Consider the following 12,258-nt stretch of genomic DNA (forward strand, 5'->3'; position numbering starts at 1 on the left):
CATAGCGTTGCTGCACAGGCTGATTGCCTTTCTTGGGTTGGCTACCCTTTGGCCTTAATTTCAGGCATAGCGGAACAGCTTCTGAAGTGCACAAAACATGATGAGCGCGCTCGGTCAAGGAACTAGCCGGTTGAAAGACACAGGTTTGCAGTGCTACCGTATGTTCATGATGTCTCCCATAGGCTAAAAAAGATTAGGGAACCTACAGAAATCGCAGTCCTTTTCTCAGCCCCGGAAAAGCTGGCAAGGCTCTGTAAGTGTGTAAACGCGCCTGAATCACGTCAGAGTTGTTGCTCTGCCGGGCACAGAAAACGTTTTGCGATGTGTGCAACGAATGTGGTTTCCCAAATTCCCATTTTGAGGCAGTAAATATATTGTACAGATAGGCAGGCGCCTAAATGATCGTTTAAGAGAGCACTATAACAACGTCAATAACACTGTTCAAGGCCACTTGGGCATTCATTGCCGGGACTGCGGCTGCATGCCCCTCTTTAAGATACGGAAGTTTCAGCGAGACACAGCTCACTCAGTAAATTATTGAAGCTGATTTCACCAGAAAACTGGGTAGTGTGTGCATTAGTGGCCCCTCTATCACGCTGACCCCTAGTGAAATTTTGTATCTAAACAGATAGAAATTGTGATGTTTTTTTTTTTCAAGTGACCATGTTCTTTTTACAATGACTTGCGGTTAGAACACCCCTTGCGACTGGCTTTCATTTTCTGCGCATGACCCCTCTGTGTATACACACACGATGTGGCAACGCAATACAATATTGTTGAAAGTCAGTGGAGTGTGTCTCTCGCAGTCCTTGTCCTTCACGCTGTACGTCATTTTTTATACTGAACAGCCAATATTGATTCAAAATTAGAAAAATATAGTACACATCTGAGCTGCAAAAATGCAAGTGATGCAGCAAATGGCCTTTAGCTTTCCAAAAGAAAAAGAAATGTTCACGGTTAACCACGAGGTGCAGGGACTCCATTCTCTGAGCATCTTGACCAATAAATGCAGCGCATGGCATTGCTGGAATCTTGCATCCTGCATTAGCAAAATAAGAAGAGAATCATGAGAATTCAGCCCGTGCAATTACACACGTACTTTGCGGAAAAATGATAATTAATGTGACTGGGCAGAATGCACCACTCAGGCAACTGGGCAAGACAAGTGAAAGGTAGGAGAAGTTTCTATTTCGCAAATTAAGGAATTGCATGTTACTGTGAATGCTAAACCACTATGTCATTGTGAACACAAGGTACATACAGCAGCAAAAACATAAATTTACAGTAGCCTTTTCACCATAGAAAATAAGAGTGAATAAAGTTTAAAGACTACCAATGACATCTCTCAACAACAGACATTTGTCCAAGAGTGTGTATGTGACCTTAATACAAAATTGACATTATGAAATCTGCAATATATCTGCATTACACTTTATAAGTACTGCAGGTGAGAAGCTTACGGGATATGGCACATTAAGAGTTAAATGCACAAGGCATTAAAAAATGACTGTTTTTACACAACATTATTACACTAGGAGACAAAGAGAACTGTTTTACAGAGTGTGCACACAAAATGAAAATGAGGGAATCACCACTGGCATTCTCATTTGCCCTGAAATACATGCATCCAGCCCAACAATATCCAACTCTACAATGCAGTTTATTAGACACTTTCTGCATCCTAAAATTTATCGTGTATTTCTTATTTATTAATTTAGTAAGAATGGGCATTTTGGCATACTTTCCTCGAAAATTTAGCATGTGTGATCAACTATTTTTCTTAGAGCACGCCCCCTTCTTTCAATGGGTTAGCTTGGCAATGCACTGACAAGTAGTATTCCCTTATTTAAACTTATGATCCTTCCTCTTGCTCCCACTTCATGCTCTAAACTGTGATGCCACTCCGATGCAGTTTATGTTAATCTGTGACTATTTACATGGTCCTTCTTTCTGTAGCCTCTCAACTAGAGCCTGAAATTTCTTGTCTCCTAGAACAATCGTTTTTCTTGCCCAAAACGTATTGCACGGTTACCCCTCATCGGGGGTGGGGGGGGGTGTACTGTATATGAGTTTTCACATATTCAATGAACCTCAGAGACACAACCATTTCTCATCCTGTGTTGCTACTACCCGCATGAGTCACAATGGTTGTAAATTGGCTACCTGCCCTCTCTCGCTTAAAAGTACATTTTGCATGTGGAAAATAACCACAAGCATCACATTTCATTGAATGGGTGCTCCTGTGCATGTTTTTTTTTCCGTCCTGTAATGGCTAAGTTCAACATGGTCAAGTTGTTTGAAAACTGTCTAGCCTCAACCAATACTTTGTGTAGTTTCAAAATTATGATACATTCATTTTTCAAAACTTGTCCCAAATTCAGCACGAGACATTTTCATGATGCAAATGAGGTAAGGTTGTGCTCAGAGACTATGATAGGCCTGCTATATCCTGCAAAACTATGTGAAATGAAATATGCTTGCAATTTTCGTGAGCAGCTAGCTCAGTACAATTAAGCACATTACCTGCGGAAACGTTTTTTTAACGCTCTCGAGAGGTCCTGGTTTCTTGTAATTTCTTCAAATCCCTTGCAGTCTAGATTGCAATCCGGTGCATTTTGATTTTGATATTGTATTCAAAATAAAAACAGCTGAAATTTCAAGGTTTTGATAATTATATGGGAATAAATTAACGGTAGAAGAGTGTAATGCAATGAGCAAATAACAAGCTCATTGCAGAGAGTAAACAAATATTCCTTTCCTGCAAATAAATTGGTAGCAGGAAGGTCATACGAAATTAGCAGTGAATGCACAATAAAGAATATGATGCTACAATGCCCCGGCATTCTGTGAATATTCTTGCACAAAGAAAATCCTCATTATGAAAGACCATCAAGAAAATGCAAATGTATACTGTGGATCAGCAGTCATACCTGCAGTATGGACTGTACCATCGGCAATATTTACAACCACACACAACTGCACATCATATCAAGCTTAGGCGGCCAAGGAGCCTGAGTTTTAAATTATAACTTGACTTATTATATTACACTACACAACTATATCTACTTACAATGTTGTCTTCTCAACCGCTTTCAAGAAGACATTAACCATCTGTCTGAAGGCGAACGCAAGTGGCTTGCTCTTGATGGGGGGCGCCAAGGCTGGGCATTGTGAAATTGCTGCTACCATCTGCATGACCTGCGAGAAACGACGCTCTAAGTACAAGATGAACAAATGCTATTAGAGCAAAAGACAAGATCATTGGCAATGAGCCTCGTTTTGGTTTCAACGAGAAAAGCCAAGAATATGGACTTTGTGCTGCTTACTGAAGAAGCAAGCCTCCTTCCAGATGTTGCAGTCATGCATTAAGATTGTCACACAGCTGCATGCTTGTATGCTGCTGTCGCCAGTATGCTTTGAAGTTTATTATTTCAAGTTAAATTGATTATTGTGTTTTCTTGCCAATTCTTGGCAAACAGACCAGCAATGAAATAGCTCACTTACACACATACTCCCTTTTGAGGAGAGAATTCACACACACGCACGCATGCATGGGCGCACACACGCACACACATGCTTCTACAATATGAGCAGCTTCCTGTGCTTGACACACATACATTTTTTTTATCCTGTGTCACTCCTACTGCTAAGGCATAAAAAATCCTTTGTGTTACCAACCCCAAGCTCCTCAACCTACACCACCAGCTTAAACACTTTCTCGAGAGCCAGGACAAGCCTTCTAGCTTCCCCAGTGCTCCAAACTGTAGTTACGAATTTCAATAGGGCTATAGGCGACAGCTCTCGAAGGGCATGCAAATTACTCGGAGACCTAAAGCTTGTATATGATACCTCTAAAGCACAACGCTTCAAATTTTCAAAATTCATTAAAGCTCCTGAAGACAATTGCTATATACGTAGAACGTCTCGAATAACCTGCCGCTAACAATTTCAGCGGTTGTCTGCATCAAAAGAAATGTGGGCTAATGGGAAATCCACGTCTTTAAAACACACTACCAGATTTCTTAATCATTTATTTATGCTCTGGATGTACCGTTCCTTTCACAATAAAAAACAAGGCTATTGATTTATCAGTGCATGGGAGGAAAAAGGACGAAGCGTATACTTGGCGCCTTCCCACTGGTCCTCCCGAGAAACGGCGCCTCTACAGCAGTTGTCCAGGGTGGCTCGAAACCAAACTCGGCTTTCAGGCGGGAACATTCGCTGCACCAAATCGGAAGAGTTTTATTGCGAGTAAAACTCTACCGGCCTCATGCAATACACACGCACGCACACAAAACGCACCCACACGCACACACGAGTATACGCACTCTCAAAGCGCAGACACAACAGCGCGCACGCGCACACTGATGAACACAAACAAGCACACATACATGCATGCAGGCAGACACGCTAACACGTGCACGCACACACAGCGACCCACAGACAACACACTCAAAAACACGTACGCACTAGACACGCGCAAACACGCCGGCCCATACAAACCGGCATGTGCTGAACGCGCGCGCGCGCGCGCACGCACGCACACACAGCGAGCTGAGATGAGCGCACACACGCACGCACGCACACACAAATCAAGCCGAGCGCGAGCAAGCGCACACGCACAGACAAAGCGAGCCGAAAAAATGCTGAAGGCGTCCGGCAAGCAGCAACAGCAGCACGCGACCGCATCAGGGAGAACCAATACCGCGCCGGTTCCTTCGAAAGGTGGCTAGGCCAGTCCTTTTTCTACGCGACGCAAAAGTGGTCGACCACATTTAACTGAAGTGCGAACGACCGTATTACAAGCAGCCGCGCTGAACGCACAAGAGAATCACATCAATGAACGTTCAAGCGCTCAGAAACAAAGCGTAACTATGCAGGCGCACCACGCCCGATGTAGATTTGACAAACATTAGTCACACGGGACGCGATCGAGGTAGTTAACTTGCCCTAGTAGGAGTGCAGCTGCTCTTGCTCTTACATTAGCGAATTATGAATTATGCTACGAGATCACAGTGAGATATTACTAAAGCGAACAAAACAAATACCAAATAAACGGGCACTTGCCTGAAAGCTTCCATCATGCCAGTACTACCGACCGGGCACGTTGCAACTTCTCGTTTCAGCCTTCGTGGATCCATCTTCCAGTGCGTACGAACGCTTTGCTTTGAAGTGGGGCACGAGTAATACACAAAGCATGGGCCACATCTTCTTCTACCCCGCGCGCAAAACTAATTACACGTTTAAAATTACTTCGCACAGCGCGCGACGCGAACGCACGCGAAAACGAGCATGATGGCGCAGCTTCCGCCTTCCCGTCCTGCCGCGCGCCGAAGTGATGGTACAGCGTCGGCCGTCACTTCCGGTCGCTTTTCATTGGGCATGGGGTGGCCGCGCAAATTGAACGTTTATTCTGACAGGTTTGCTTGCTCGCATGGCCGCCTGTTTGCTGCTGCTTCGTTGTGGTCTTTAACTAGAGCGGTGAGGCGGGTAGTTACTACTACGTTTCGTGCGGGGCATTTTATTTTGGGGTGGGGGGCGCAGTCTGTGCTGCATCACTGAGGGTACAGTACACAAATCGGGACCGTGAGCGAGACGATCGGCGCTCTTCTGCTGGTGCGATTAGATTATTCGCTGCGTCCGAACGAAGCAACTTTGCGAGGTCACAGCGTAGTTTCAGCGATATCATGGCTCGATAAAGATGCTCACATCTTGGTCGTGCGACAGCGACGCGTAAACATTCATGAGGAGACTGAAGACTGCGTTTGCAAGTGCGTATGCTCTGGATAAGAAATTACAGCTTTGACGACACCAGCCCTTAATATATAGGCTCAGCCTTACAAGCTGTATTTGAGGAAGCACTTAGAAAGCAGATCAGTAGCTTAGTAAGCCTCTGAATGAATTAGGCAAGGTACGTGGAAATTCGGGTTTGAGAACTTCCAACGTGATCTCGCCTCTATAAGTCTTCTTTATGGATTCACCATGCAAATTGTATGTTGATGCCATTGTACAGCAGAGGCTCGTCCAACAGCCCGTCCCTGTTTGTTCAGCAATGTATCCAAACAGCTTCTTCCATTTCACCACTTTTTGTTGGGCTATTAAGGGCACCGAAATATTAGTGCAGAATTGCGCAAGTTGCTCTCGTGTTTTCGCTCTGCTACTGCAGTTTTTCTAGAAGTGTTTAATTGCATGTTAATATTCCTGTGAGCACGAAAAATAATGATAATGGAATTGTAAGTGAAAGGGCGTTCTTTTTCTGGATGATACATTTTTGGAGTGGCCGTCATGCCAGTAACATCAGAATCCTTGAAGAAATATCGACAGTCACTTAGGAATGGGAAAACTTCATCGCTTCACCTATCTACACTTGCAATTGTCACGTGACCATAATACGTTAGTTCATACATTGTCACGTGTTCTTCACAATACTACCTTAATCTCCCGTAATCCACCGTGCTATAGTTTGTACGAACCTTAATGCAATTTATTCCACCATTATTCACATTATTTCACATTATTTACCCATAATTGCTCATACTTAACGTTGTTGTATTTACTACCTTCTGTATCACTACTGACGTCATACAAGACGGCGATGACTTCACATTTTATTTATTTATTATATACATTCAAGGCCTAGTAGGCACAACAGAAAGAAGTGGTGAAAATATGCAATAATTGCATTGCAGCGCAAAAATAGAAAATCAAACCATAAGATAATTTGAACGGTGACCTTGAATTAGTGGTGTCACAAATTGAGACTGTTGAGGCGGGAAGGCGGTTGCATTCAGTGGCTGTTCTTGGCAAAAAGGAAGAATGGCACATCAATTTTGTGTTGATGGTCGATGCGAGACGAGAACTTGGTGTGGTGAAAAGATTTTCTTTACGGGAAGGGTTAAATTAGCATATTCTATGAAAAAGACAGAGACGAAAGTATTTGCGACGTAACCAAAGGTCAGGTTCACCTAGTGTTCTTTTCATGGACGTGACGCTAGAATGAAGTGAATAATTTGAGAGAATAAAACGGGCGGCGCGGTTCTAAATGCTTTCTGAATGCCTTCAAGGGAAATGACAAGATTGGCATGAGCAGGGTCCCGTATGGATTGTTGTTGCGGAGAACGCCACCTTTCCTACCTGAAAGGCCATGAAACGCTTTCGCATTAAAAATGCAATACATACACACATTGCTCAATGCGTGGACGTGTACACGTTACTCAGATTTATGCATCAATACGTTCAACACCCTTCAGGCGTCGATTTAACACCCTTCTTTGAGCAAAGTCACACCTTATGTGTGGTATCCACCCTTGTGATAGGGTGCTTTGGCCGAAAAGGGTGCTAAAAGGGTGTGGGCATGGGTGTAAATGCCGAGAGCACCCCTATTAACACCCATAAGGGTGTAAAAATGTTTAGTGTGGCGCGGCAAAGCATGAGTCGACTGGTAACAACAAAACAACTTGTTTATTTTAACATCGCAAAGAGTTGGCGGTCAGGTTGACCGAAGTAGAGAGACGGGAGAGCACTTTACTCAACAGAAGAAATCGGAGCCCTCCTTTTTGGCGTCCGGGGGCAGCTGTTTTTATACTCTCGCAGTTGAGGGCAAGAAGGAACCCCTCAATAGACGAGCACGTGATTGTACAATGGGCTAATGGTGACGCACACTGTCGTAGCGCCGCCGGTCGGGCACAAAGACTGGGAGGAGAGGGTGACCCCCTGCTGTCGCATCGCCGCCGTTCGGGCACAATGGCACATACACTCACACACGCACATGAAGACACGTGGCATCGGAACATGCCTGGAAACGCCTGGAAACGCCTGGCGGGGAGCGTTGCGGCGACGCCGAACGGGCCAAAATGTCTGCCGCCCCGCCGCAGTCGCGCCTGGAAACGCCTGGAAACGCCTGGCGGGGAGCGTTGCGGCGACGCCGAACGGGCCAAAATGTCTGCCGCCCCGCCGCAGTCGCGCCGGCAAAACCGCGCGTCGCAGGCGAAACGCAACAGGGGGCTGTGCGGAACAGAAGAATATGTAATCCGAAGTTTCTCTCAAGCGGTTTTTCTAAGAAAGGTCAGAATTGGCAGTTAAATAAGCCGTTCATTTTCGAGTAGAAGCACTTTGACAGCAGTAGTAGTAGTAATAATAATAATAATAATAATAATAATAATAATAATAATAATAATAATAATAATAATAATAATAAATTCATTAATAGGTGTTCATTCTTTTTTTATTTGGGATGTTTTTGATGCTTCATGCTCCTTTGTGGAGCGGCAATAGCCTCTGTGTTCCGACTCAAAGGACTAGGATTCAAGTTCTTTCGTGACTACCAATTTATGTTGCCTCTTTTTGTCTTTAATCTGGTTGCGTGATCACCTCCATTGGATGAGGTCAAGTAGGTGGAGGAGTATTGTTTGCTGGTGGCGGACCTATATCCTTACAGAAGTTGCCGGCAGTCGCTACGCCCGAGAGCCACTTATAAAGTGTGCTGGGTCTGAAGGTACGTCACATCCCATTACGTCATATCTAGGTACGCTCATCTAGGTATGTACAAAACAAAAATCCCAGTGCTCGTTACACAGATGCCACTGCGAAAATTAAGGAATGAGTTCATACCCCATTACTTTCATATTTAAATGTTATGATAAAAAAGGCGTGATTGATTGATTGATTGATTGATTGATTGATTGATTGATTGATTGATTGATTGATTGATTGATTGCAGTGCCTGTTACTCTTTTTCTCAGCAGGAAGGTCTTGTACACAGATGCCCCTGTAAGCATTATGCACATACAATATTCTGTTTAGAAAACCGACTTGTAGTGAAATCACGCACAACACGCTTATGGCATTACAAGGTAGCGTTCTCCTCATGAGCCGCTAATTACAACGATAATGGTGTTAGATTCCGACAATCTAAACCGCTATATACTTGCTGTAAAGAAAAGAAGCAAAGAAAGCTCGCTTTATTCCCTCCAGCAATCACATACTGCTGCCACGATTTCAACGAAACATCAGTGACTTTACCCCGCTTCTCCGATCACGCGGTCGTATTTCGTTAAGTAACGCCTTTAAACGGGTATAGTCTTCGCTGACTCTTAAGAAACCCGCAGGGCTTGACGATTGTCTTTCTCTTTTCTTCTTTTTTCTGTTTTCTCTTCCGGATCCGGCGCCTAGGGTTGTTTTCGAAAAGTATCCATTCTGACATTCGGTTCCAACGCCACATGAGGGTCCTTCTTCAGCCACACTGTCGACGGGCGCAGTTTGTCGAGAATGTATTCGCTCGAGTCTTGCAAGTGCTTGGCCGAAGCACTGTGTTTCTTCGTCCTCGAGGACTCTACGGTCCATTAGCCGATCGACGGGGCTCCGATTCCACACGAGTCCAAACAACGCCGACTACTCTGCGCCAAGGGTCTCCGCAAAACTTAACGATTTCTTACTTCTTGTATTTCCCGTACTCACTCGATGCTCCCGTTTCCCGAGGAAAATTCTGCTTTAAGCTACTTCGAAAACAGACCGTGAGAGACCAGCAGAGGAAAGCTGTCCGAGATATTGAAGGCCGAAAAAGATCAAGAAACTCTTCGCGTGCCGTAGTACAGCTTTCTGGACGAACAAAGTGCAAGCCAACGTAAAAGAAAGAAACCTTCCGAGGCTCTGAAGTCTCCTTGATACATTCTTCTCACTTCAAAGCAGGTCGAAGTTCTCTGAAAAAGAGGAAGCTGATGCAAAAAAAAAAGAACTCTTCCAGACGTAGTACCTTTCTAACAAAAAAAGAAATGAATAGTGGATGACATGAACAAACACTATTCAAGGCATTGTTCTTCAGTCGAGCTTCCCATAAACTTTTAAATGAGGCTTTCAAAGCATTTTGATGGCGACTACCCTGTAACATTCTGTCTGTGGCTTCTTTACAGAGATTCACACTTTCCTTTCTTATTACTCCTCCGAGGGAAAGTGGAAAGATGAACGGCCCTGGAGTTGACAGTGTATATGCGTAAATTTAACAAAATGGGGCTTAGCAAAATCTATCCGTCCCTGCGCTCCTTTCTTTTTCTTTTTGATAATTCCAAACTGTTTTCAATCCCGTTTTTCAGCGAGATGTTAGAGTACTACGAGAAGTCGCGCCTGGAGAAATTCCCTTCTTCGTTCGTAGTCTTAGAGCGCACTATTCAACAATAATGGCGCAATGAGTCTAACACTTCCGATAATATTTCACCGTTCCATAACAAAGAGAATAGCTGCAGGCTAAGCCGCATCTAGTGCAGAGAGCGATGGAGAGAAAATTACATTCTTAAATTATATTTCAAGGCGTACTTGAAAAAACATGGTAAAGGAAAGGGAGGCCAGGCTAAGAAGGCTCACTATGGAAGCTTAAGATGCGAAGCTCCACCGTGAGTTATTCACACGATCATAAATATCTTGTACGTTAACCTGAGCATAACTTTTTCAAGAAAGCAAAAGATAAAGGATAATAAATCCTGAAACAACGAAGTGAATACCATTAGTTCCACGTAGACTCGATAAAACGATCCAAAACTTTATGGCGCACACTCGGGTCTAAACGTAGTTGGTTAAAACTGGTTTAGGAGAAAAGAAATCAGTTGTGTGTCCAGATGCAGTGAAGTGTTTTAATCAAACCATCGTCGGGGAAGTCTTGAAAGTTACGAGCTCACGTTAAAATCTGTGAACATCCTGGGTGAACGAGTTTCTGATGAAGTCTCCAATGCAGAGAAAGCTTTGCGGGAAGTTAATTAGCATTCCGCTGCTGCCCTAACACACTTTGAGAGAGTTCGCTCACTTTCTTGAAAAGGAGTACCGAAGCGCTTGCCACACTGAACGCGACGCGCCGTGTATAAACGCCGTAGCGAACTGCTGGTGTTCATAAGGTTCCCCTTCGCGAGCCATTCTTGTTTATAGAGACAGGTCTGAGCAATTCTTTCACCCTTGCCTAAGAGGTCAAGACGCTCTTGAAGTGTCTCCCGAATCTGGTCGACTTGCGGACAGTCAGTGAGGATATGTTGTACTGAATGTACGCAGTTCTGCAATGTAGGCAAGATGAAGATGGTCATTTCCGTACACGATATAAAAAGAACTGCCTGTGTGCGCCACTTCCAGACATTCAAACTCTATATATATAAGAGCTTATCTAAAGGCCGTTCTATTTTGAGGTTTGGTAAGAAGCTTAACAAAAGGTGTACGTTGTGCGAAAGAGACGATTTTGTACGCTCATTAAGGTACTTGGTTTTTTATTATTTGCGCCCCAATGCTTGAGTTGCTGTTTCGGCGTCGCATGCAACAAATCATATTGGTGTATTTAACATTAAGCGTTGCGGCATCCATTCTGTCCGCTGCTTCATTTCCCGTTGTGTTATGCCTATGTGGCTTCGGATTCATTGCAAACGGATCTCATGACCGAAACACGAGGCAGGAGTCAATATGTTCTCAATTTCGCACCAAAGCGAGTAGTTGTCGCTACGATGATAGGGTTACATTAGCGTTTGCAAAGCTGCTTTGGAGGCAGAGTAGATTACCCGATTTCGAGTGCGTGTACTTGCTGTCTTAAATGTGGCAGCTTGTTGAGTGTCAAATAGTAATGCTGCTGGTGATGCTGTTTGTGAAACAGAAGAGGAGTTTTCCTTCCTTCGCATGCTGGGGTATAAAATGCAGCCGTCGAACTGACATCTGTCATTGATTGTTCGTCTGTACTCGGCTCATATGCAGGGACGTCTGAAATGTGGACTCCATGGATGAACTCAGCACTTCATTTATATGCCAGAAACTTTAGGCGTCTCTTAAGGCGTCGTCAGACTGCAAGTAGAATAACTTAGGTCGGGCCGAAGGGTAACCCATTTTTCGGTAAACGAACTATGCAGTACTCGCAACGCAGCGTGGCTGGTGCCCCTCTTCTGCATGAGCTTAGTCTTGTGAAGGCTGCGTCAAGACGATCAATGGAGGAAAAGCTACACGTTTCTGATGCGCGTAGAGCCTGGAGAAGGCGGTCGCTAAGCCACTTCCGAAGAATTCAACCAGCCTTGAGCAATGTGCAGTTTGAATTTCCGCTTACCTTTTACTAGAATATAAGGTAGTCTGACTGAAAACGTGTGTTGCGTGCGTGTGCGATACCCCTTAATAACTGACTGTCTATAATTCATAGGTTTAAATATGTGCCGTAAAATAATTAAACAACAGGTTAGGGCAGTTATGTTAATTATTTAATTAGGCATTTTGATTTCTCGTAGAAGCAATGGCTGCCTCATCGAGTCA

At 44.2% G+C, this 12,258-nt stretch overlaps 1 long non-coding RNA gene across 1 annotated transcript; it reads right to left on the minus strand.

The window, feature by feature from the left end:
• Positions 1-690: 690 nt before the first annotated feature.
• Positions 691-4,450, minus strand: LOC142578932 (uncharacterized). The gene is made up of 3 exons (XR_012827335.1): positions 4,124-4,450; positions 3,071-3,198; positions 691-1,039 (listed from the first exon to the last, which is right to left on the minus strand). It is a non-coding gene; the product is annotated as an uncharacterized LOC142578932 (long non-coding RNA).
• Between the last annotated feature and the right edge of the window lie 7,808 nt (positions 4,451-12,258).

The sequence above is a fragment of the Dermacentor variabilis genome, chromosome 4, assembly GCF_050947875.1.
Source record: "Dermacentor variabilis isolate Ectoservices chromosome 4, ASM5094787v1, whole genome shotgun sequence".
Taxonomy (NCBI): Eukaryota; Metazoa; Arthropoda; class Arachnida; order Ixodida; family Ixodidae; genus Dermacentor; species Dermacentor variabilis.